General features: G+C 34.5%; 1 protein-coding gene across 2 annotated transcripts in view; it reads left to right on the top strand.

The window, feature by feature from the left end:
- Positions 1 to 27322, top strand: part of LOC101898609 (stAR-related lipid transfer protein 13) — a 277625-nt gene that overhangs the window by 54715 nt on the left and 195588 nt on the right. For both annotated transcript variants that reach the window (XM_059119355.1, XM_059119354.1), the window contains exon 2: positions 5741 to 5783. The gene's annotated coding sequence lies outside the window, so the exon portion shown is untranslated. The remainder of the gene's footprint in view (positions 1 to 5740; positions 5784 to 27322) is intronic.

The following is a 27322-nucleotide window of genomic DNA, read 5'->3' as shown; positions in this document are numbered from 1 at the left end:
CGGAAATAACATCAAAATTAAGAACAAGTTTAGATGTGCTCGTTGGTCACCTTTGGTCACCTTTGGTACGGCCAAGCGAAGCAACTCTTTAGCTCGTTTGAGTCTTTTTTCATTCTGTTGCGGTGTAAGTTCTTGCACTTTTTGGAATTTCAATGGCTTTACCCCGAGCTCATTTTTCAAAATTTGACGAATGTAATATTGCAATATGTTCAGCTGACGAAAAACTTTTTGGTCACTGCGACGCGGGTTTCGATCAAGTCGCTTCTTTACTTTTCGAACCATTTCTGGTGATGTTGCTATTTTCTTCCGTCCACTTCCTTGACGTCGGGCTACGCTACCAGTATCACGGTAACGAGCAATGGACACAAAAGATTTATTCACATTTAAATGCTGGAGTGCTCTAACGATAGCCACTTGCGGTTTTCCAGCCAAATATAAAGAAATCACACTATCACGCTTGAATTCCATCACGAATAACTTTTGTTCTGGAAAATTCTCACCAAAATGCTTCTGTACGCTTGTAAACAATATAATGAGCTGTCACTGGAATAATTTTAACAGCTGTCGGACGAGTGCTTTGGAAATGACAGCAGTCTGAAGTTGGTTGCAGTTTTTTCATCTCAACCTGTATATGTTTTCATCAAAAATGGATATCGAGCAAGAAGTTAAACCAGAAATCGAAATTCCAGTCTATCCCAGGTACCAATTAGAATGAACGTCAATGCTGAAATCATTATAAATTTGAAAGTAGAGCAACGAAATGTCGTCAATCATGTGAATACTAGCCGGAAAAGTGAAGATTTCATCATCGTTGCTGACGGATGAAGGGGGTTTAAAGTTATGTCGCCTGATTTTGAGAGATACTACTAATCAGCAGTTCCTCACGAAATGTCGTCCATCATGTGCATACAAGTCGGAAAACTGAAGGCTTGGTTACAGATGAAGGAGGTTTTAAGTTAAGTCGCCTGATTTTAAAGGATACATTCACAAATCTGCAGTTCTTCTGTTATTCCCGCTTTCATTCAACAAAATCATTCGATCCCAAAGGACACGAGACTTCAAGCGGCCAATAATACTCCTACAAAAACGTGAGGTGAGAAAAATCCTTAAGTTGAATCTGGGTTGGCAAAGAAATTTGGGTTTGCTATGGCCATTTGCTATGACTGACGTTTCTCATTCAATTATTGGATCCGATTTTGCTAAGTATTTTTATTTACTAGTTGACGTTAAGAAAAAAATACTAATTGACAAGATAACTAACTTCAAATTTCATTTGTAACAAGCAATATAACTCCTAGAGATTCTCTTTTTCATTCTCTTATAGAAGAATTCCAGGATATAACGAAACTATCCGATAATATGCCTCCAGTCAAACATTCAGTGACTCATCACATCGAAACAAAAGCCACAAAGACTATCGCTAGAAAAAACTATATATAGGGTAGCAGGGAGAGAGGACTGGACTGTTAAAATACTCCAGCATTTGTAGACGAAATATAATATGAATCTAAAACACGGATTTTGAAAAAACTTCCTTTGAATATAGTCCGGGCTTTAATATTTGAGCTGCAATCATTGGTTTTGCAGAAATTTGCTTTGATTTCAAAATTCTTCTTTTTTTACACTTTCTCTAAACATCAAGTTTTGTTTCAATTTTCTCCCATTTGACCTAATAATGCTTCATTATGCATGAATAACAATTTGGTTCTGCTATGATTTGCTTATTTTTTCAATACCATTCACTATTTCATGGTCTTTTCTCGCCTCTCCGCTCCTCTTCATTTGAAAACCGTTTTTCTACATTAAGTCATTTTTTTTTTGTTTTCGTCGAAAACTCTTCTGCTTGCAGTTTAAGCCAAAAGATTGTACGTATGTACACCTTTCAAGAAAAACCTAATAACCGACATAATCAACATAAATATAGGCCCCCAAAGGTATTGCAACAAATCCATAAAATAACACTCCCTTTGTGATGTGCCCTTGCCGAATGGCGACCACGTTCGTCTTACTAGCGCTAAACTATCTATAACAATCTATTATTATCTTTCATTATTATTACACGCTTGTTGTGGAGCAGGACGGATGGCTGACTAGCTGGCTGGCTGGCTGGGTGTCTGTCTGACAGTAAAAGGCTAGTCGGTATTGTTATTGTTTTTCTCGTTTTTTTCTCTCGGTCTTTTGTCCGGGTATTTGATGATGACGATGATTCCCTCCTTGAGTTAACTACTCCGATTACAAGCACGACATGGTCATCAGAGATGCGCTGCTGATGATACACGGTTTGTCTGTTTATGTTCTTCTGCACCGTTTAGCGGGGACCCCAAACTGTGTGTCTCCTCTCTCTCTCTCTAAGTTAAAAACTTTGAAATATTGTTTCATATTTTTTGTTCACCTCATCCTTCTACTCCCAGCATTCTGCATTTTGACGCATATTGCAACACCATGTCGGAGTCATCGCCATCATTGCAAATGGTCTTTTGTGCATATAGATATATAGCTCCACACATATTAGTCGATACCTTGCCACCTACGCATGCGCAGCCAAAGTGATGGGTGATTGTCGGTGTTTAATTTCAAAATCTAAAAAAAAAAAAAAATATTTGGTATGTTGTTTGCTCACAAAGAGAAGAGGGTGTTATGATGAGGTTCAAATCAGCTGCGCATCTCTGAGATATGGATATAGGGCGCAAATGTGGAGTGGAGCTATATTTCATAAGAGAGAGAGAGAGAGAGACTTAAATTTCCTAGGGAGACGAAAAAAGGCAAGTTTGTCAGGAAAAAATCAACCTTTTTTATAACCATCTTCATTCCGTTTGTAACACCTCGAAATATACAGGGTGAGATGAAAAAACTGCAACCAACTTCAGACTGCTGTTATTTCTAAGCCACTCGTCCGACAGCTGTTAAAATTATTCCAATAAGAGCTCATTATATTGTTCACAAGCGATCACAAGCATTTTGGTGAGAATTTTCCAGAAAAAAAGTTATTCGTGATGTAATTCAAGCGTGATAGTGTGATTTATTTTTATTTGGCTGGAAAACCACAAGTGGCTATCGTTAGAGCTGGAGTGAATAAATCTTTTGTGTCTCGTACCATCGCTCGTTGCCGTGATACTGGCAGAATAGCCCGAAGTCAAGGGAGTGGAAGTGGACGTAAGAAAACAGCAACATCAGCAGAAATGGTTCGAAGAACATATCGCAATATCCAATTCGGCAAATATTGAAAAATGAGCTCGGGGTAGAGCCATTGAAATTCCAAAAAGTCAGAAGAGCTAAAGAGTTGCTTCGCTTGGCCGAATGTGGTGAACTGACGAATTTGCTTTTCACCGTCTCCGATGATTAAACATTCCTTGTCCAGCAGTTTGTAAACTACCAAAATGATCGTGTTTACTTGCCAAAGAGGTCCGCTGAACATGTGTACCTTCGGTTGGCCACCAGAACTCAAGCGCCGGCCATGGTGACATGGTGATGGTTTGGGCCGCCATAACAGCCGATGGTCGCTCTCCGCTCGTATTAATCGACATGTGGCACCAGAATTAATGCCGAATATTGTCGCGAAAAAATTTTAGAGAATGTATTAAAGCCTTGGATACGTAAAAATTTTGGGACTCAGCACCATCGCACTCAGCACGCGACACCCAAGAATGGTTACAAAATGAGAATCCTCGCTTCATTCAAAATGCCCACCAAAATCTCTGGATACCAATCCTTTGGACTATTGTGTCTGGAGTATTTTGGTAAGCAAGATTGACACTAAAAAATACCAAAGTGTCGATCACCTCAAGCAAGCGCTTCGCCGGGAACAGGCCAAAATAACCCAGAGCAATATTCGGGCAGCTTGTGACGATTTCATTGGCCTTTTGAAGGCCATAATTTCGGTGATCAATTCGAAGAAACCTAAACTTATTCTAAAATTTTAGGCTATTTCCGACATTTTTTCTTTTATTAAATAAAATTAAAACAAAAAATGTAAAATTTATGGCGTTTGACTTTGTTGCAGTTTTTTTTATCTCACCCTATAAATTTTAAGACCCCACAAGGTATATATATTCTTGGTCCGTCCATTTGTTTAAATCACTCTAGCTTCCAAACGAAATGGAGTAGATTGATGTAATTTTAGTCTTTTTAGTTTAGTATGTTAGGTCTGCGGGACTTTTCGCATGGAAAATGGGCTATGTAGGTTCAAGTTTTGGTATAGCCCCGTTTTACTGAATTCGATATTTTAAGGACTTCAGCGACATTATTCATCAGAATTATTTCAAATTTCGTATTTGAAGTTCCCAACGGGTACTACCATCTGTGACCGAATATTGCCTTTGCAAGTCCAAGTCTTCGTATAGCCCCCATATAACGGCACCTTTCTGTATTCGTATTTTGGATAATTTTTGTCACACTTTTCATCAGAATTTTTTCAAATTTCGTATTTGAATCTCCTAATAGACACTACAGACTGTAGAGGAAAATAGCCAATATCAGGTCCAGGTCATCTGTAACCAAAAATTCTCTTACCCTCCCTCCTAAGCTTTATTACATTCACATAATAATTTGAGGTTCCTTGCCGTAATGTGTTTGTTTTTCGCTTTTTTTTGGCATGACTCACATACCCATTCACACATATGTATGTGTGTATGCAGGAACGAATGTATGTTATCTTTTACATATGGTTAAATTTTCAAGGAGTGTTTGTAAAAACACCGGCATTACCATTTGATTTACACAAAATCCAAGGAAGTGTTGTTGCAATTTTTCAGAACATCGAACAACTCAGACAATGGCAGCAACCAAGGAACTTCATTATCGTCACAACAGCATCATCATCGACTGGGTAATTTGAAAAAAATGCTATATTTTTTCTTTGAATTTCATATTACACAAAGCCCATGCAGTTTTAAAAAAAAAAAAAATCATGAGATTTAATTTCATAATTTCTGTCTGTCTGCCTGTGTGTGTGAGGGAGCTGTGTAGGTTTTACATTACAACGCCACGCCAGGGAGATTTGAACGTAATATATTCTAGAGGAAACAAACAATTAACTCCTAAACCTCAAAAACGAAAAGGCAACAAAACAAATAATAACCACGAAGTACTCACTCTCACACCCCTGGCTTGATTTCCATAACAATTAAAGCAATTTAATATCCCAAAACGTGCAAGTTTTAAAACAGTGACTAGTTGCAAACAATGAAACATTTAAATGATTTGTGTAAAGCAAAATTTGAATTATCATCAGATGGGAAAGGCAGCTCGTTATGAGTTTTTATAAAATTTATCTAAAACTCAATTTGCTTATCTTGCGATTTTATCGAAAATCCATGAAAAACACAATTAAGAAGCAGCTTGGGAGTCTTAACGTTCTATGACCCCCAGATCCTCGGGTTAAGGTCTCACCACATAATTCTTTTTTTTCCTGAAAAATCTATTATTTCGTACAACAAGCTATTCAAAGCTTATTTCATGGCTTTTAGCTTTCAATATTCTAAAATTATTAAATCTATTTTTAAATTATAACATTTTCATTATTTATTGTTTTTTCTTTTGCAGTGGCTCCACCCCGTGGCTTATTGTTTGTTATTTGCTTCTTATTATTATTTTGTTTTTCAAATGATGATTTAATTTTATCTCTTATTTTTTATTGTGTTGCTTTTTTTCTTTTTTGTTCTAAGCCTTAATAGAAAATAAGCTTTGAGAGATTTGTTAAAAAAATTGCTGAAAAATTAATTATTTTTTTTTCTCGTTATAGGTGTTCTTATTTGTAATTTATTGTTAAATCCAAGGAGATATTGGTAAGTAAGCGGATATAATTAAAATATAAAAATGTGAAATAATCAAAAAAAAATAATTGGGTTTTGAAGTCAAGCAACTGTAGGTAGCTCTTACTAATATCAATAATAATAATAATAATAATAATATAATAATAATAATAATAATAATAATAATAATAATAATAATAATAATAATAATAATAATAATAATAATAATAATAATAATAATAATAATAATAATAATAATAATAATAATAATAATAATAATAATAATAATAATAATAATAATAATAATAATAATAATAATAATAATAATAATAATAATAATAATAATAATAATAATAATAATAATAACAATAATAATAATAATAATAACAATAATAATAATAATAATAATAATAATAATAATAATAATAATAATACTAATAATAATAATAAAAATAATAATAATAACATAATAATAATAATAAAATAATTATAATAATAAACAATAATAATAATAATAATAATAATAATAATAATAATAATAATAATAATAATAATAATAATACTAATAATAATAATAATAATAATAATACTAATAATAATAATAATAATAATAATAATAATAATAATAATAAAAATATAATCATAACAATAATAATAATAATAATAAAATAATTATAATAATAACAATAATAATAATAATAATAATAATAATAATAATAATAATAATAATAATAATAATAATAATAATAATAATAATAATAATAATAATAATAATAATAATAATAATAATAATAATAATAAAATAATAATAATAACAATAATAATATAATAATAAAAATAATTCTAATAATAACAATAATAATAATAATAATAATTGATAATAAAGAATAATAATAATAATGATGATAATAATATAATAATAATAATAATAATAATAATAATAATAATAATAATAATAATAATAATAATAATAATAATAATAAAAATAATAATAATAATAATAATAATAATAATAATAATAATAATAATAATAATAATAGTCATAAAATAATACTAATAATAATAATAATATTATAAATAATAATTATTATTACAATAATAGTAATTATTATTATTATTATAAGTCTCCTGGAAGCCTCTCCTATGTAGATGACCTAGAGATGGTAATCTGTATACGTCATTTTAATTATCCTCTCTAGGTTGTCTACACCTCGAAAACCCTCAGGATGTCTTATATACATATAAGATCTACGGGAGATGTACAATATGGAAAAAATACTCGTATCAGTAGGTCTTCTATACATAGGAAACCCTCTGAGCTCTCGGGAGTTCTTATATACATTGAAGACTTATTGAAGAGGTCTTCTAAAATAGAAGAATTTCTGCAGGTCTTCTAAAATTAAAGTACTTCTGCTTCTTTTGTACATAAAAGAATCTCTGGAGGCCTTCTATTTATAGAAGAAGCCCATGAGGTCTTAACATCTATACATAGAAAAATCTCTGAAGGTTTTCTATACATAGAACAACCTGTGGAGGTGTTCCACACATTGAAGAACATCTGGATATTTTCTACACATAGAAGAAACTCTGGAGGTCTTCTATACATGGGAGGTCTTGAATGCACAGGAGACCCCTTGAAGGTCTTCTACAGATCTAAGAACCTTTAAAGGTCTCTCATACACAGAAGGGCACAAAAATTCTTTTTGTAAGAAAATTCTAGAATGCCTTCCTCTAGAAGACCTCTAGTAGGTCTTCTTCTAGGAAGCTTTCGAATGGCCTACTTTTGGAAGACCTTTTATGGATGTTCAACCAGAAGACCTCCAGAAAATCTTCTTCTATAAAACTTCCATAAAGTCTCTTGTCGATTTTTTACTAGGAGACCTTCTAAAAATCTTCTTCTGACGGACTCCTACATGGTAGTCTTCTCGAAAACTTCCATAGTTTAGAAAAAGAGACCACTTCTAGAAGTCCTCCTTAAAAAAACTATGGGAGCTCTCCTATATAATTTCTAGAAACAACTTCTGAAGGTTTTCTAGATGCACATCTTTTGGAGGGGAATGAGAAGACTTTTTGGTCGTCTTCGAAGATTCCTAGTCGGCCTTCCACCAGTAAACCTCCAGAAGGGCTTCTTCAAAAGGATGCCGGGAAGCTATTTCAGAAGATCTCCATTATTATATCTTCGATAAGACCTCTATTGAGAAATTTCGGAAGTCTATTCGTCTTCTTCTAGAAAACCTCCAGAAGATCTTTCTCTAGAAAAGCCTTCAAAATGTCGTCTTTAGAAGACGTCCAAAAAGCCTTCTTCTCCACAGGACATAAATCTAGAAGACCTTTAGAGTTTGCTTTCAAAAGTCCTTTAGAAGAGGTTCTTATCGATGAAAAAGTGTTCTCCTAAAAAAGCCAGAGGGGGTATTTCTCTAGAAAGCCCCCATTTTTTTTTCTATGTTCTGGCCCCCATAAAGTCTTGTAAAAGATCTTTTAAAGATCTTCTAAAGTTTTTCTTCTAGAAGGCCTACATCGGGTCTTCTGTTAGAAGATCTCCAGAAGGTATTTTTAGTAGCCCTTCCGGAGGTCTTTTGGGCAAAATTTACAAAAGTTCTGGCAAACATGGAAGACCTCGAAAGGTTGTTGATCTTTGGAACTCCCCCCCTCTTCTTCTTCTGTTTAAGTGTCTTCTTTTTCTCCTTCTCCTCTATAAGATTTTTGTCAAGTAGTAGTAGTAGGAGTTTTCTTCTAGAGAAAAACAAGATATCCAAAAGATGTTTATCTCCCACTCTCTCTCTCTCTCTCTGAGAGGTCTTTCTTTTACAGATGGTCTGCAATATATGGAAGACTTTCCAAGGGCCTTAATCTTAAGAGCCTTCTCCCCCTTCCCGCTTTTTATATCCTCCACCATAGTGTGGAGGGTATATTAAGTTTTTCATTCCGTTTTTAACACCTCCAAATATAAATTTTAGACGGCACAAAGTCAGCATAAAATTCTATGTCGATTTAGCGATGTCCGAACGTCTATTCCTCTGTCCGAACGTCTATCCCTCTGTCCGTCTGTGGAAATCACTCTAGCTTCCAAACGAAATGAAAGAACTTTAAGTATTAAAAATGGGTCATGTAGGTCTACGTTTTGGAATAGCCCCCATATAACGGTACCTTCTGAAATTTGGTATTTTGGTGATTTTAGCTACATTATTCACCGGAATTGTTTCAAATTTGGTATTTGAAATTCGTAATGGATACTACAGCCTAAGACAGAAACTTGTCTGTGCAGGTCCACGTCTTCGTATAGCCCCCATATAATGGTACCTCCCGATATTCGGTATTTTTAAGATTTTAACAGAATTTTTATCGGTTTTTATTTTTTCGAAAATTGTCAAATTCGTTGCAAATGGTGGAGGGTATTTAAAGATCGGCCCTGCCGAACTTAGAGCTTTTTTGCTTGGTAGTGTCTTTTTATTCCCCTTCTCCTCCAGAGGATGTTTTCGAAGACCTTTCTTTCTTTTAGAAGACCTCAATGAGTTCTTCTGTTAGAAGGTCATCAGAAGAAATTTTTCTCTCTCTCTCTCTGGGACGTCATTTTTGAGCAAAACCTACAGAAGTTCTGCAATGCATGGAATTCATTCAAGGGAGGTTGATATTTTTTCCCCTTTTCTGTCTTTGGTATTTTAGAAAATTTCCATATTTTTCAAATTTTCCACACATCCCTTTTTTTAATGGCTTTTAGAGTGGCCTGGCTTTTCAACTTTCTTCTTCGACATTTTGAATGATTTAATCCTCTGGACTTTTTTTTAAAATAAACAATGTAATTAAATTCGAGATTTTACAATGTGCGATTTGATTATTTGAATTACACACACACGGTCGGTCATCATTCGACTGACTGGCTGGCGGATAACCATTCTCCACTACATCTCCCTCCCCAAAACAAATTGAAAATTCTAACCTAATTTTGTATGTTTTGTAGTCAAAGCGAAAAAAATAGAAGTCGAAGTCGAGATATGAATCTAAACAATTACAAATTTGAAATTGAAAATAAATTTGTAATCATAATTCTTAAACAAGACACACATGTACAAAAAACAAGAAAATATGATGATGAGATTTTTTTTGTTTATAAAAAATATTTATCGAAAAATCTTCCTCCCCTTAATCGCTGGTGATTCACATAAACATCCGTGTGTGTGGGATAGACGACGTATGGCTAGCCTTTGTGCATTCTGGTCAAATCTGTAACAATTTGTGTTTTTTTTTCTTCTCAAAAAAACTGGCTGCCATGAAATGAAACATATTGTTTGCTGGATTCAAACACCCTCTAATCCAATTCACCACAAGTTGATGTATTATTTTGGATTTGTAACCAAAAGAAATTTTTTCTTTCTTTTTTCGAATGCATCTTGGCTTCTTTATTAAATAAACAATTGGAAGATGAAGAAGAGAATGCATTTTCATATCCATGATGAAGAAGAAAACAAGCCAATGGCGACCACTTTTTTAGTTTGAAGTTAGTGGTTTTAAAGTGCACACGTTCATTGGTTTTTTTCTCCAAAGAAATATTTTCTCCAGAAAATATTTTGATTTTCCTTTCGTTTTTTTTTTGTCCTGCGAAAAAAATACAAATGTTGAAAATTATTTTGTGTAAGCTAGTGTAAAGGATTTGCAGCCAAAATGGATAAGGAAATAGTATTTTGCACAAGGTATGTATGTTATGGTGGAAGGGAGATGAATGTGGGAGAAATGGCATTGAAACTAGTTCGGTATGAGAAGAGTGGGTTATTCTAGCCTCCTACTTAAAAATTAAAGGAATTCGGGGAATAACCCATTATTTTCAAAACACTGGGGTCTTTGGCTCATTTTACCCGACTTCACTCAGAAAACCCCAGTTTTTATACCCTCCACCATAGTATGGAGGCACATTATGTTTGTCATTTCGTTTGTAACACCTCGAAATATACATTTTAGACCCCACAGCATAAAATTCTTGGTCGACTTAGCGATATTCGTCCGCCTATCCGTCTGCGAAAACCACTCTAGCTTCCGAACAAAATGAAATAGGTTGATAAAATTTTGCTCAAATGTATATAATGTCTGCAGGACTTTTGGTATTGAAAATGGGTCATGCAAGTCCACATCTTCGTTTAACCACCATATAACGGTACATCCCGATATTTGGTACTTTGATGATCTTGGCGACATTACTCACCGGAATCGTTTCAAATTTTGTATTTGAAATTCGTAATGAATACTACAGCCTAAGACAGAAAATTGTCTTTGCAGGTCCACGTTTTGGTATAGCACCCAAATAATGGTACCTCCCGATATTCGGTATTTTGATGATCTTAGCGAATTTCTTCACTGGAATTGTTTCAAATTTGGTATTTGAAGTTCGTAATGGATACTACAGCCTATGACAGGAAATTGTCTGTTGAGGTCCACGTCTTTGTATAGCCCACATATAACGGTACGGTACGGGTAACGGTACCATATTCGGTATTTTGGGTATTTAAGCGACATTATTCACCGGAATTGATTCAAATATTGGTATTTGAAGTTCGTAATGGATACTACAGCCTATGAAAGAAAGTTGTCTTTGTAGTAATGGTACCTCCAAATTTTCGGTATTTTGGTGATTTAAGCGACATTATTCACCGGAAATGTGTCAAATTTGGTACTTAAAGTTCGTAATGGATAATACAGGCTAAGACAGGAAATTGTATATGCAGATCCACGCTTTTGTATAACCCCCATATTACGACACGTCCCTTTATTCGGTATTTTGATGATTTCAGCTACATTGTTCCTCGGAATAGTTTCAAATTTGGTATAAGAAGTTCGTAATGGATAATACAGCCTATGACAGAATATTGTGTGTGCAGCTCCACGTTTTGGTATAGCCCCCATATAATAGTAGCTCCCTCCATATTCGGTACTTTTAAGATTTTAACAGAATTTTTAGGGTTTTTTTTTTTTTGAATATTGCCAAATTGGTTCCAAATGGTGGAGGGTATTCAAAGTTTGGCCCGGCCGAATTTATAGATTTTTTACTTGTTTTTTTTTTTTTTTTTTTTTGCAACTCATGAAGTGCGTAGCTGTGTGTACCTTGTCATCTTATTATTTGACAATATACGATATATAAAACATTTGACGTCTGTCAAGGCGTGCACTCACACACCTTTAAAATTACAATGCAAAGCCAGTGATTTTAGGCTTGATTCCGACCAAAAAATTGCGGCTCGAAAAATCATTCATATATTTACATAAATTGCCGTTTGTTTTTTCTTAAATAAACACCCATCAGACAAGTTGTCCAAAAAATAAAAAACCTACTGAAATTGAAACCAACATCATTGGCAAAAAAAAAAAAAAAAACAGTAATCGAAAAATAAAGTGTGGATGGATGGGTTGGTTCGTTGGCTGGCAATGTGTCATGGTACTCCATCTACAATTTCTCAATACTCCAATTTTTTCGATTTGATTTTTTCCAACCAAAATTTCATGCCGAACGCCTTACAATTTAACAATCATAAAAAACGCATATAAATTCCCGGCGATGTGTTTTGACTGTCACTTATTTATGTATGGCATTTTTTTGCTGGATAAATCGTACAGACACCTCTCGTGGTTGTCACATGGTGTTTTGGCTTTAGTTTTATTGTTCTGCCTCTCCAATAGTTTCGTTTTTGTGCTGGGTGTGTGCGAGCATGTGCTGTGAGATTTGCAAATAATGCTCCAAATTAAATGCAATTATATTCCAAATTGGAAGTGATTTCAAGTTTATGGTTGTTTTATTTTTCGAGGTGATTTTTTTTTCCTTTTTTATTTATTTGTTGTGTGTAGGAAGTATTGTCATGGTAAATAATTTGAATAGAAAGCGAACATTTTGTGGTACTCCAAAGAAAGCTTTAATTATTGGCAATAATTTTTCAAATTCAAAAATGTATAACATTTCCAGCAATCACAATCACAGCTCTTAACAGGAAGTCTAATTTTAGAAATTTATTTGTTAAGAGCTTCAACTTGGTTACCTGGCAGTGGAGATTCTGGCTTTAACTTTTTCCTATTTCTCAATTTTTTTTTTTATCAACGATGTTAATTAAAAAAATTATTAAAGTATTAAAGGATAACTTAAAAGACACATTTAAAAAAAAAAAAAAAAAAAAAGATTTTCATCCGAAAGAGAGTCTTCAACACTGTCTTTAAAATTGTCACACTCAATTTTATTATCTGAAAAATCTTCATTATGTTCGACTTAATAGGCAATATTCGAAGCTATGCCGAGGTGATATAATTTTCTTTCTATTGAATTAAGTAAGCATAACATGTCATGACATACAAACGTGCCTTGGATGTCTCACCATGTCATGTCTTGACAATGACAGCATTACACATAAACTGACCAACATAATCCAATTTGTAACATTTATCTAAAGTTTACAAACTTAAGACATATACCATATAACATTTCGTGAGGTACACCAAATCTTTGAAGTCTTTCCATGGCATGCCAAGTTGACATTGCATTGCAACATTTGGGTCTTATAACATTATGTTTGATTTGATAGGCTATATTTGAATTAATGCCATGAAAGAGAATTTTTTCATTGAATTAAGCAGCAAAACATTTCTTGACCTACAACGGTGTCTTGAATGTCTTGCCATGTCATGTCAAGACAATGACAGCATTACCCATGATATTACCTAGACAGCATTCTTCTAACACTTCCTCATGTTTGATTTAATTTGATATTTTCGAACTAATGACAGAGATGGTATTATTTTTCCTCCGTTGTTAACCCAGATAACATTTCATGGCATACAACCACATCTTGAGTGTCTCACTGTGTCATGTCAAGAAAATAACAGCATTGTGCATGCTCTTAACAATTTAATCAAAGTTGTAACATTGATCTGAAGGATTACAAATGTATAGAATATATCATAATATGTACCATGATTAGAAAGTGTCATGTCTTGCCATGTCATGCCGACTCAAACTTGAATAGGTTCGACATAATGAATCACAACTCATTTCCATGAAGAGTGTTTCAGCAACTCAACTCTTTCTGAAGTACAGCCGTATTTTGGACATCTCGTCATGACATGTCATGTCAAGTAAATTACTGTATTACACATGATAAAATTGTGTCACTGTTTGTTGATGCTGCAGCATCTTGGTCTTATAACACCTCGTTATGTTCGAACGAATACCACGGAGAAGATATTTTCTCTACGTTGTTAAGCAGGATAAAATTTCATGACATACAACCGTTCCTTGGATGTCCTGTCTTGTCAAGTTGATGGCACCAATACACTTGATTTGGTCAATATAATAAATGTTGCAGTATATGGGCCACATTTTAGTGATTATACCGCGGATACAGAATACCATGTCTTGTCGTGCCGAGTCGAGTCAAACACTGAGCTGAAACTGAAGAGGGCTTTGAATTCAGCGACTTGACTTGTTCTTGTTGTCAATTTTTTATTAAATATCTTGTTGAAGAGATTTACATAACATGTCGTTGACATGGTATGGCATGTCTTGTCTCAATCACTTGTTTTGAGACTTAGAATGAACAAATATATATACACCGTCATGTTGGTGTATATATATTTGTTCATTCTAAGTTAGCGTGGTATGACATGTCTCGGTAAGACTTATTCTTTCAACGATTTGTTCAGCGGATTAGTACGAACATTATTTCTCCATAGAACTAGTATATGTCCATCAACATTACGTTGGCATGGTATGCAATAACTTGTTCGTTGGTTTGAAAGGAACCTTATTTAAGGCATAAATGTTTAATTGTGTGTCAGACAACAAGTATTTGTTCACCAACATGTCGTTGACATGGCATGTCTTGTTAGGTCTTATTGTTTCAGCGACATGTTCCGAGGCTTAATATGAACCTTATGTTTTATGTTAACATGATATGACATTTCATGGCAGGGCTTATTGTTTCAATGTCTTATTCTTAGATTTTGTGGGAACCTAATGTATCAAGAGAACAAATCTTTGTACACCATGGCATGGCATGTCTTGGTAGGGCTTATTTTTCAATGACTTGTTCGGAGACTTAGAAGAACCCTTATTCGAGGCTCAAATGTTTAATTGTGCCACACGAGAACAAGTATTTGTTCACCCACATTTTATTGATATGGTATAGCATTTCTCGTCAGTTTTTTTTTTTTTTCAATGACTTGTTATGAGTCTTGGCATGAACCTAATATCTCAAGTCAACAGGAATTTGTCCACCAACATGTTGTTGTTATGGTATGACATTTTTTGCCAGGGTTTACTCGTTTGAATGACTTGTTCGGAGGCTTGGTTGGAACTTATGTCTCAAGATAACAAGTATTATGTCCATCAACATGTCGGTGACATGGTATGACATTTTTTTGCAGGGTTTACTCGTTTGAATGACTTGTCCGGAGACTTGGTTGGAACTTATGCCTCATGATAACAAGTATTTTGTCCATCAACATGTCTGACTGACTTGACTGGTTCGGGCTTAAGTCTCAAGAGAACAATTGTTTGTCTATCAACATGTCGTTGAAATGCTTATGGCATGTCTTGAAAGAGCTTATTGGTTTCAATGACTTATTCGCAGGCCTAGTAGGAGCCTTATGTCTCAAAACAACAAATATTTGTCCACCATAAAAAACGTTTTTAGATCGCGCCATTTTTTAGAGTATCTTCCAGCATCTTTTAAATATCGAAGACCTGAACATTTCTTCTAAAATTAGAAGATTTTCTATCTTAGATATACGTTTAAAAGTTGTATCTAAGTGGAGGTTCAATATGATTTTTCATAAAATCTTCCCCAACAGCTATCCTTCCCCTCCTCAGAGTACCCTCGAAATTGCTTATAATTATGTTTTAATTATACTTTTTATTATACGGTTATCAGCAGCTAAGCACCCTATTGTTTATTTATTTTATGAAACCAATATATTTACATACATATTTTTTCTGCTTCTCTCACTGCTGAGTGTATTTTGTTTTGATTTATTGATTTTCAATTTATTATTATTATTATTTTAATGGAGATCTAATATCAATTAACATTGCGTAAAAAAAATTGCGGCAAGGTATGTGTTCGATAACATACTTAAGAGACTCGACAGAAAACAAACAATAGATCAATGAGCTCTTTTGAGGGAGGGATCTACCCGTTTTTTTTTTTTTTTTTTTTTTTTTTTGTCCTTGCCCTTGAAACTGTTTATTTTTGTGTTGAGCTTTTGGACATGATATCGTTTCTATAAAAAATAAAGAAAAAAAAAAAAAAAACAATTTTGCTAATACTCTATTTGTGGTGTGTATGAAATACTCTTAACACAATCATTAGGCCACAATACACTCGTCGTTTTTGCCAATTATCTTTTGTATTAGGTGTGGCTTCACATTTTTTGGCGTTTTTTTTTTCCCAATTTGTCATGGTCTTGGTTTTGGGTCTCCATATTGTCTTTTATCTCAAGTATTGTTGAACAATTTTTTATATATTGAATAATTTTTATTTTTGTCTACATCGTTTTGTTATCGAAATTTGAAGATTTTTTTTCTGCGTCGTTTTGAAGGTGGAATTTATTGGCTATTGGAAATTTCAAACACGTGCAAATTGTCAATGTCTTGTATTACAGTGGAAGCTCCCTGAAATGGACATCATATGGAAAATAAAAAAATATATATATTGGAATAATTTATATTGTAACGGGTGATTGTTCGCAGGCCGTTGTAAGAGGTTTTACTGTGTGCCAATTTTTGTATTATTTCCATTGCGCCTTTTCTTCCCGATATTTGTATGGCTGGAATGTATTTAACCAATATTATTGATATTTCACCAATACATCAGCACAGAAATGAAATTCTATGGCGCCTCAATAAAAATGGTCTTGCATTCCAAGGCTTTCGAAATTTTGTGCTGTTTTTTTTTTCTCACGGCTTTTGTGGATTGATAAGGTGGTGGTTTGCTATTGACATTCTGAATTATTTATGGGCGAAATTCAATATTGAATAATTTCAGAAATATGCAAATACAAACCTAATTTGTTGTCTGAAAGATCAGTAAAATGTGTTTTGAAATTTAGAACACCTAGTTCTTTGGATAGAATTTGAATCAGATAACAAATTTACGGAATTTTACAAAGTGTTATGAATTAATAACACTGTGCGATAAAATTCAATTTGTTTCAAAAATTAAGGGGAAATCCAGCAGATTATGAAAGTAGAGCTAAAACAAAGAGGATACGGGTATCGGGAAAGTTTACATCGAAAAGTAACCTAAATAGAAAGGGCAAGTTCTCCCTCTTCGACATTTTTGGAAATTTTCGAATTACGATTTCTCGTGCAATTTTTGGTATATAGTGTCTTCGGCAATATTGCAGAGAAAAATTAATAGAATAATTTTGTAGAAAATATTAACCCTCAAGCGAGTAAACATTGGCGCCTTTTTGGTCCTTTTGGGAAAATATGTTCAAAAACTCCCTTTAAACGGTATTGTAGCTAGTCAAAATGTTTTATCAGATTATTTGTCATAAAATTCTACTCTAGATCCTAGAAGGCATCTAAAGTCTAAATCTTACCTAAAGGAATTCCTATATATACAGGGTGATCGCTTCAATATTTCTCTTAGAGGTCCACTTTCAAATATCAAACCCAGCAGATTCCAGTATCTTAACTAGCTTTTCTCTTGCTTTTAGCCCCTCTAAGATAGAGTGAACTCCCACTAACGCACCATGAACATACATATTGTTTATAAGTATTTTATAACCAATTGGAAATCGAGCCTCTTCATCATCCGCAAATTTCAAAATCTTTTTTAGAACCACATAAGGAGTGCAATTTACTCCAATTGTTACAGTCTTTAGCTGGTAATAAGACACTTCTTCTTCTGGATAAGTTCTAAATAAAACCCTTTGATATTTAGCATGCATTGGGTTGATACATATCTGGCGATACATTTTGGAAATGTCCGCATTGAATACATACTTGTATATGCATCAGTTTAATAGCACATATATTATATCCCGTTGAAGTGAGGGACCAATATATAATGCATCGTTCAGACTTTTGCGTCCACTGAGGGACACGAGGCGTTGAAAACCACTCTCAATTCGTCGTTAGGCTCTCGGGCCTAAACACCCAGATAAACAGATAAAAAACTGCAACAAATTGAAAAACCATAATTTTTACATTTTTTTCTAAATTTTATTGAATGAAAGCAAAAAATGTCGGAAATAGCATAAAATTTTGAAATAAGTTTAGATTTGTTCGAATTGGTCACCTATGGCACTAATTATGGTCTTCAAACCGTCACACGCAGCCCGAATATTGCTCTGCGGTATTTTGGCCCATTCCCGGCGAAGCGCTTGCTTGAGGTGATCGACACTTTGGTATTTTTTAGTGCCAACCTTGCATTCCAAAATACTCCAGACACAATAGTCCTACGGATTGGTATCCGGAGATTTTGGTGGCCATTGTGAGCTGGAAATGAAGCGAGGAACCTCATCTTGTATCCATTTTTGGGTGGCACGTGCTGAGTGCCATGGTGCTGAGTCCTGTTGGAATGTCCTAGGTCTGAGGCCAAAGTGTTTGCGTGCCCAAGGCTTTATTACACCCTCCAGAATATTTTCGCGATAATATTCGGCATTTATTCTGATATCCACGGTCGATTAATATGAGCGGAGAGCGACCATCGGCTGTTATGGCGGCCCACACCATCACCATGATCGGCGCTTGAGTTCTGGTGGCCAACCGAAGGTGCACATTTTCAGCTGACCTCCTTTGCAAGTAACCAAATTCGGCAGTTCACCACTTTCGGCCAAGCGAAGCAACTCTTAAACTCTTTTGAATCTATTTTCTTTCTGTTGCGGTGTAAGTTCTTACACTTTTTCGAATTTCAATGGCTCGGGGTAACCGATCTCATTTTCAATATTTGCCGAATGGAATATTGCGATATTTTCAGCTCACGAACCAATTTTCGGTCGCTTATTTACGTTTCGAACCATTTCTGCTGATGTTGCTGTTTTCTTCCGTCCACTTCTTTAACGTCGGGCTACGCTACCAGTATCACGGTAACGAGCGATGGCACGAGACACAAAAGATTTATTCACATTTAAATGCTGGAGTGCTCTAACGATAGCCACTTGTGGTTTTCCAGCCAATTATAAAGAAATTACAATATCACGCTTCAATTCCATCACGAATAACTTTTTTCCTGGAAAATTCTCACCAAAATGCTTGTGATCGCTTGTAAACAATATAATGAGCTGTCACTGGAATAATTTTAACAGCTGTCGGAGGAATGGCTTAGAAATGACAGCAGTCTCAAGTTGGTGGCAGTTTTTTCATTTCACCCTGTATAGTGTCTTCGGCAATATTGTAGAGAACAATGTATAGAATAATTTTGTAGTAAATTTTAACCCTCAAGCAAGTCAACATTGGGGCCAAATGGGTCAGAATATTCTATCAAATTATTTGTCTACTTTAGATCCTAGAAGACATCAAAAGTCTTAATCTCACCCAAACGCCAGGAATTCCTAAAGTTAAAGCCGTACTTTGTGTGATTTTGCGCAAATCTCCACAACAAAACATCATTTTAAAAGGATGACGTCAAAGATAAGAATATTCTGCATTAGATTTCACTATAACTTACTAAAACAAATGTCTATTTCCTCTGCATATTAAAAACAATGTTCCCAAAAAGTCCGAAAATATTTCCTAAATTTTATGATCAGTTTCCATAATCGTAATCTGCTGGAATTTCCTTATAATTATTATTATTATTTTTTTTTTTTTGGTGCACAGTGTAATGTAATTTCTATATGCAATTATTAAAAATGTAATATAAAAAAATATTTATAATGTGATTGCCCAATTTATCTATGCGATGTACGCATATTGCCGAGTATCTCTATCAAATCAACTTCACTCATATGTATCTACCAAATACTAGACATTCAAATGACAAGCAATCACAAAAATCACAAATTACAGATTTTAAATAATTTTTCCTGCCTTCCTGGGCAGCAATATTTTCTTCCTTCCATTGTCCAGCAGCTGTCTTCTCTGTTTTTTCGCAATTGTATGATTTTGTATTTCTTTTAATATACAATAATACAATAAAGAAATGCCTGTCAGTCTGACTGCCGGCCTGCCTGACGTACTGAATGTGGCGTTTCATTTCTTATTAAATGAATGGCATAAGACAAATCGTGAGATATTAACAAGAGTTTTGTTAAATGTCACAAAAGGAAAAATTGTTTAATATGATGGACTGACTACGGCAACGGCCAAAAAACAACTTATCCAGAAGAAAAAAGTTCCTTTGAAAGACAGTTTCCATCATGAAATTTGACATTTAAAATATTTGGTTATTTTTGGGAAATATGTGTGTGACTAGTGGTGAGGAGGGTGGTGTGTGTGAGGTTCATGCAGGGAGAGAGATGGAATATAAACAACAAAATATGTTTTTTTTTTTTTTTTAGTTGAAGCTTTGTTAATTTTTATACTCTCATGAGTACAGAGCCTTTATCATTCGATAAGTCGAAAATGAACCTGATATCAGCCATATCAGTCTGTTCATCTGTCTGATTTATTTATTTTTATTTTTTTTTTTTTTTTAAATGTCTATACCCTCAGCCACATGGCTAGAGAGGGTATATATCATTTCATACGGTCAAAACGTGCCTCATCGAAATATCGGCTTTAGACCCTAGGTTTCTTTGGACCAAATCCGTTTCAGGACATTTGGAGACGATCTAGCAATGTCTGTTCGTCCGTCTGTCTGGCTGGCTAGCTGGCTGGTGCTCACGATAACTCACAAATGAAGTATCCGAATTGGTCCAAACTTGTTACATCGTAATAATTTTGTCAAACATAGATCCAGTTCTGAGATGGGTAATATTTGTCCTCTCCATCTGGTAGCATCCCAAAAATGGTCGAAATTTTCAAAAAATCTAATTTTGCTACAACTACAAATTTACATTAGTGCTAGGTCAGGTGCGAAGGTGGACACTATCGGTCCACTCCATCAAGTACTACCTCACCCACAAAGGGTCAAAGTTTTGAATAATTATAACGCTTATAAAATGTGATGTAAAAGTCCGATTGTCGTTAAATCACACCCATCAAAATATTTTTATTAGTCTAATGTATTATGTGAAGATGGAATATATCGGTCCACTTCTTCTGCACCGTCCCCTACAAAGGGTCAACATTTTGAATGTCCATGAAGCTCATAAAGCTCAATATTTCTATCAATACAAGATCTGTTATAAAGATTGTAGAGATCGAACCATTTCTTGTGGTACCTCCTCCACAAAGGGTCGAAGTTTTGAATAACCAAAACGTTTATAAAATCCGAAATAAGCATTAGCTTCTCTTTATATTTTACACATTCCATTATTTCTATTAACACAAGATCTCCTCTGATGGGATATATCGGTCCACTGCTTCTGGTACCTTCTCCACAAAGGGTTAAAATTTTGAATAGCCACAGCCAATTCCATTCAGACATGGTTCATTTCAATATTTCCATAAATACAAGAACTATTATAAAGATGGTATGGATCGCACCTTTTCTTCTGGTACCTCCCCTTCTGGGGTTGATGTAATTAAGTGGTTTTGGAAATGTGTAAGAACTGTACTAAATGGTAGCAATGGTTTTACTAATATTCCCCTCGGAAAAATCGAAATGAAATATTTTGAAGGCTTTTTTTTGTAAACGGTAAACATTTTCCGATTATCCCTTCCGAAAAAAAGAAAAAAATTGAATAATATATAAAACCTTAAAATTCGGAATTTTGGAAAATTATGTTCTTTTTTTTGGGAGTTAGCCATATGCTGCTCTTGTTTTTTTCTTTTTGGTGTTGGCGTTGTTGGCATTGAGATTCGTTGTTAGCTCCCTTGTAAGTGCGTTTAACTGTCAACTATGGCTCTTGAGGCTGTCAATGATTTCACCCTCCTCCCCCCATTCCTTGTGTTATCTTGACAGATACATTAGGCTGTCTGGATCTGGATACCACCACCCCTTCTCCATTTTAACTCCTCGATGTTTTCTTAAATTTATTCACTGCGTTTTGTTGAATTTATTGTCTCTTTTGTTGTGTTTTTCGATTTTTGATCAATCGGTGATTTCCTTTGATCTCTGTGCCTCCCATTTGGGGGGGGGATAAAATCTCAAGGAATTGAAATTTCCAATTACCAGTAGTAGATGTGGTAGTTTATGACATTTGACAGCCATCAATCTAATAATGGTCAATGAATAGTTTAGAAATTCAATTGATTCTGATTCGAATCACCCGGAAAAATTGGAAAATTATGTCAAACTGAACAAATTGTGCATTTTGAGTACTAAAATGGCTTACAACACGAATTGATGGATCGAATCGAAAATTTTTAAGGTGGACCTTTCGCTAATAATTTGCGGGCACGTACAAGTTTTTTATATTTATATTTTATTTTATAATTTACTTAACCTATGTGGAGAACCATAGTTTGCTGATTATTTTCGCCTGTGGTTCTCTAATCCAATTTTTATTATTAATTGACTCACTATAAGGTAGGTTGGATCGCTCCATTAAAAAAAAACATATTTACATACATAATTAACAACATACAAGTTGCCTCCAAGGCAACACGTTTTAATTTGGCCACCCTCTGGGTTACAGCGGGAAAAGGCATATATGGAGTACTTAATTGATATTTAATATGTTACCATATCTCCAAAAAAAAAAAAAATCAAAAGCCTTGAAAGTAGCAAGTAATTTTTAAATTCGATCGAAGTTTAAAAATTACCAAATGACTTGGATTAATTTTATATTAAAATCATATCAAACATTTTAAAAGAGGTGTTTGGTTTTTTTTAATATGCCTTAGGCCTATACCCCATTTGATTAATTGAGTTATAGTTGCTGTTTTTTTAAGGATTCAAAAAACAAAAACAATATAATAATAATAATAATAATAATAATAATAATAATAATAATAATAATAATAATAATAATAATAATAATAATAATAATAATAATAAATATATAATAATAATAAATATATAGGGTCTACACCATTATATGGAAGGTATTTTAGATTTGTCATTTCGTTTGTAACACCTCGAAATATATATATATATATTGGAGACTCCACAAAGTACATATACTCTTGATCAGCAAAAAAATCTATGTCGATTTAGAGATTTACGTCTGTCTGTGGAAATCACTCTAGCTTCCGAACTATATGAAGAAGTTTGATGGAATTTTACTCAAATGTCTATTATGTCTGCAGGACTTTCGGTATTGAAAATGGGCCATGTAGATCCACGATTTGGTATAGCCCCCCCTACATTATGACACCTCCCTATTTTCGGTATTTTGGTGATATAAGCGACATTATTCATCGTAAATGTGTAAAATTTATTATTTCAAATTCGTAATGGATACTACAGCCTAAGACAGAAAATTGTCCGTGCAAGTCCACGTCTTCGTATAGCCCTCATATAACGGCACCTCCCGATATTCGGTACTTCGATGATTTTAGCGACATTAATCATCGGAATTGTTTCAAATTTGATATTTGAAGTTCATAAGGGATACTACAGCCTAGGGCAGAAAATTGTCTGTGCAGATCTACGTCTTCGTGTAGCCCCCATATAACGGTACCTCCCGATATTCGATATTTTAATGATTTTAGCGAGAATATTCATCGGAATTGTTTAAAATTTGGTATTTGAAGTTCGTAATGGGTACTACAGTCTGTGACAGAAAATTGTTTATGCAGGCCCAGGTCTTCGTATAGCCCCCATACAACGGTTCCTCCCTATATTCGGTATTTTGTACAGTACATGTACAGTACTCACCGAAATTGTTCGATATGTCGTATTTGAAGTTCGTCATAGATATATAGCCTATGACAGAAAATTGTCTGTGCAGGTCTACGTCTTCGTATAGACACTCCCCCCCCTCACTATAACGGGACATTCCTCTATTCGATATTTTGATGATTTTAACTACATTATCCATCAATTTTTTTCAATTTTCGCGTTTGAATGTTGTAATGGCTTATGACAAAAGTTGCTTATGCAGGTCCACGTCATCGTATAGACCCCAATGTATTGCCTATATTCGGTATTTTTATGATTTTAACAGAATTTTGAACGGGTTTTATTATTTATTATTATTACTACTTTCTTTAAATTGCCACTTTCGTTGCAAAAGGTTGGGGTATTCAAAGATCGGCCCGGATGAATTTACAACTTTTTTACCTGTTTTATTTATTATTATTATTTTTTTTTTTAATTTTTTTTATTTATTTATTTTTTTTTTTTTTGAAAAATTCATGTTTATTACTTCGTGAGCTACAAATGGCAAAGCATTACCTTGTAATGGGTTATTCAGTTACCAATTTTTTTCTTGCCAGCAAAGGGTCCCCTTTCCACAGAGGGTTTGGAAAAGGCCCTTAATGTCAATATAAAACTCGTAACCCCAACCTTTCCACAGAGGGCTTGGAAAAGGCCCTCAACGTTAATTTAAAACTCGTAGCCCCAATAATTTCCTTACTAACATTTTTCTCATTATCTCACCAAATTTTTAATTGTTTGTAATTTGTTATCATTTGGCTACGTATTTTTTATTTTGCAAAAAAATATTAATTAATTTTCTTTTTTACCCATAAATGATGGGGCGGCGGCCCCAAGGAGGAGCTGTGGCAATCAAAAATCGTTAATTCAAAACAATTTGTAAACGCAGACAATTCATTTTCATTTCCTATTAGTTTGGAAACATTGCCAGATTGCCATTGCCATTCAGCACGCGCTTCCTCCAACCAAATGCCAATAAAACCCAACTGGCTGGTGGTCTTACCAGCCAAAAGACAAATAATCAATATTTATTATGGATTTTAACCAGTCTTGGCTTCTGTATAAATCTAGCCATTAGCTGGCTGTCTATGGTGTTTCGTGCCTATTTTTTGTTTCTGTTTTTTTTTTTTTTTTTTTGCCTGGAATCTTTGGGATTAATCTTTGGATTTTCAAAGGTTAATGGTCTATTATGCTGCCATTTGCTTGAACAAATTTCTTTGGTTTAGGTTTTTTTTTACTCCTTCCGAAAATGAAATTTCTTTGGAAAAAGTTTGGAAGTTTCTTTTGTTCACTTTGCCTGCGTTTAACAAATTGGTTGTAATGTCATTTTATTGGAGTTTTCTTTTTTCTCTTGAACACCAAAAAAAATAGCCAATCACTTTCGGCGGCTGCTGCTGCCACATTGATGCTGCTGCAACAAAGGAAAAGCCATGGCATGAATGAGTGTTTTTTTTTTCTCCTTTTTTTGGGAGTTAGCCACATGCTGCTGTTGTTTTTTTTTTCTTTTTGGTGTTGGCGTTGTTGGCATTGAGCTTCGTTGTTAGCTCCCTTGTAAGTGCGTTTAACTGTCAACTATGGCTCTTGAGGCTGTCAATGATTTCACCCTCCTCCCCCCATTCCTTGTGTTATCTTGACAGATACATTAGGCTGGCTGGATCTGGATACCACCACCCCTTCTCCATTTTAACTCCTCGATGTTTCCGTAAATTTATTCACTGCGTTTTGTTGAATTTATTGTCTCTTTTGTTATGTTTTTCGATTTTTGATCAATCGGTGATTTCCTTTGATCTCTGTGCCACCCAATTTTGTGGGGGAAGGGGATAAAAGCTCAAGGAATTGAAATTTCCAATTACCAGTAGTAGATGTGGTAGTTTATGACATTTGACAGCCATCAATCTAATAATGGTCAATAAATAGTTTAGAAATTCAATTGATTCTGATTCGAATCAACCGCTTCTCCTCTTCCCTCTCGACCCATTTTTGTGTGTCAAGCCATTGTTTTCGCCTAGAATAATGGATTTTGATGGATAAATTGTGGCTGTGTCGCCTGGTGGCACAATGATTAAACATATTTTGTCATGTAGATGTATTTCGTATGTACATGTGTCTGAAAAAAAAAAAAAAACAAAAAACAAAAACAGACATCTGACCCATAAAAAGTAGCCATTGACAATTGCCGCTGAATTGAGATAAATTGTACCGCCAGCCAACCCCACACAACTTGGCCTTTTATATTGTCTTTCTGATTCTTCTGGCTGTCAGAACGACAACACACAATACACATAATTGAATCTCTCTCTTTTGTAGTTTAATTAAAAATTCATAAATGTAAATGCAAATTCCATTAAATTTATGACATAAATCATTTTTTATCGCCATAAATCGGGAGAATTGGGAGGGGGGTTGCGAAGTGTATTTTTTTGATGAGCCAGATGAATCACCAGAGCTGAAATTTTCTTCTCAAGGGCTCTTCTAAGGGTTTTATGTACACGAGTCACGATCTCGTAACTGCTAGAGGAAAACCTAGGATAGGCCCCAGCGACGGCCCCGGAAATGCATTTCAAAACCCTTTCTGGATGTGAGAGATTCAAGTACCAAAAAATTATGTTTTGATGAGCAGTTTTATATAAACGAGTATGTTATCATAACTCCTAGAGGAAAATCTCTGATGGGCCCCAAGGACGGACCCAGAAATGCATTTCAAACCCCATTCGGTGGGAGGCCCAAGTAGCAAAAAATTAGTTTTTTTGGATTTTTTTTTTTTTTTGAAAATTGTCAGAAAAGTAACTATTTTAAAGGATGTTAAGTCCCCTTGGCCACGCCTCGTCCCTGATAGTACCCATAAAAATTAAATCGGGAAAACCGATGTCAGATAAGTAACCATTTTGTAAAAGACTGGGCCCTCCTGTGCCTCGCCTCTGCCTACGTCCCTGATAGTACCCATAGGGGCAAATATACAGGGTGAAATAAAAAAAAAATCAACAAAGTCAAACACCATAATTTTTACATTTTTTTTCTAAATTTTATTGAATGAAAGTAAAAAATGTCGGAAATAGCATCTTATTTTAGAATAAGTTTAGATTTGTTCGAATTGGTCACCTTTGGCACGAATTGGCACACATTGCCCGAATGTTGCTCTGCAGTATTTTGGTCCATTCCCGGAGAAGCGCTTGCTTGAGTTGATCGACACTTTGGTATTTTTTAGTGGCAACCTTGATTTCCAAATACTCCAGGCACAATAGTCCAACGGATCCGTATCCGGAGATTTTGGGGGCCATTGTGCGCTGGAAATAAAGCGAGGAACCTCATTTTGTAACCACTCTTGGGTGGTGATGCTGAGTCCTGTTGAAATTTCCAAGATCAGCGGCCAAAATGTTTGAGTGCCCAAGGCTTTAATACACCCTTCAGAATATTTTCGCAATAATGAAATCGTCACACGCTGCTCGAATGTTGCTCTGCGGTATTTTAGCTCATTTCTGGCGAAGCGCGAAACTTTGGTATTTTTCTTTTTTGTGCCAACCTTGCTTTCCAAAATACTCCAGACACAATAGTTCAACGGATTGGTATCTGAATATTTTGGTGGGCATTGTGAGCTGGAAATCAAGCGAGGAAACACCAGGTTACAAAACCATTCCTGGGTGGCCCGTGCTCAGTGCGATTGTGCTGAGTCCTATTGGAATGTTCAAGGTCTGAGGCCTAAATGTTTGAGGCTTTTATACACCCTTCACA

The sequence above is a fragment of the Musca domestica genome, unplaced genomic scaffold (genome assembly GCF_030504385.1).
Source record: "Musca domestica strain aabys unplaced genomic scaffold, Musca_domestica.polishedcontigs.V.1.1 143, whole genome shotgun sequence".
Classification (NCBI taxonomy): domain Eukaryota; kingdom Metazoa; phylum Arthropoda; class Insecta; order Diptera; family Muscidae; genus Musca; species Musca domestica.
This window is presented reverse-complemented; position numbering and strand designations above follow the sequence as displayed.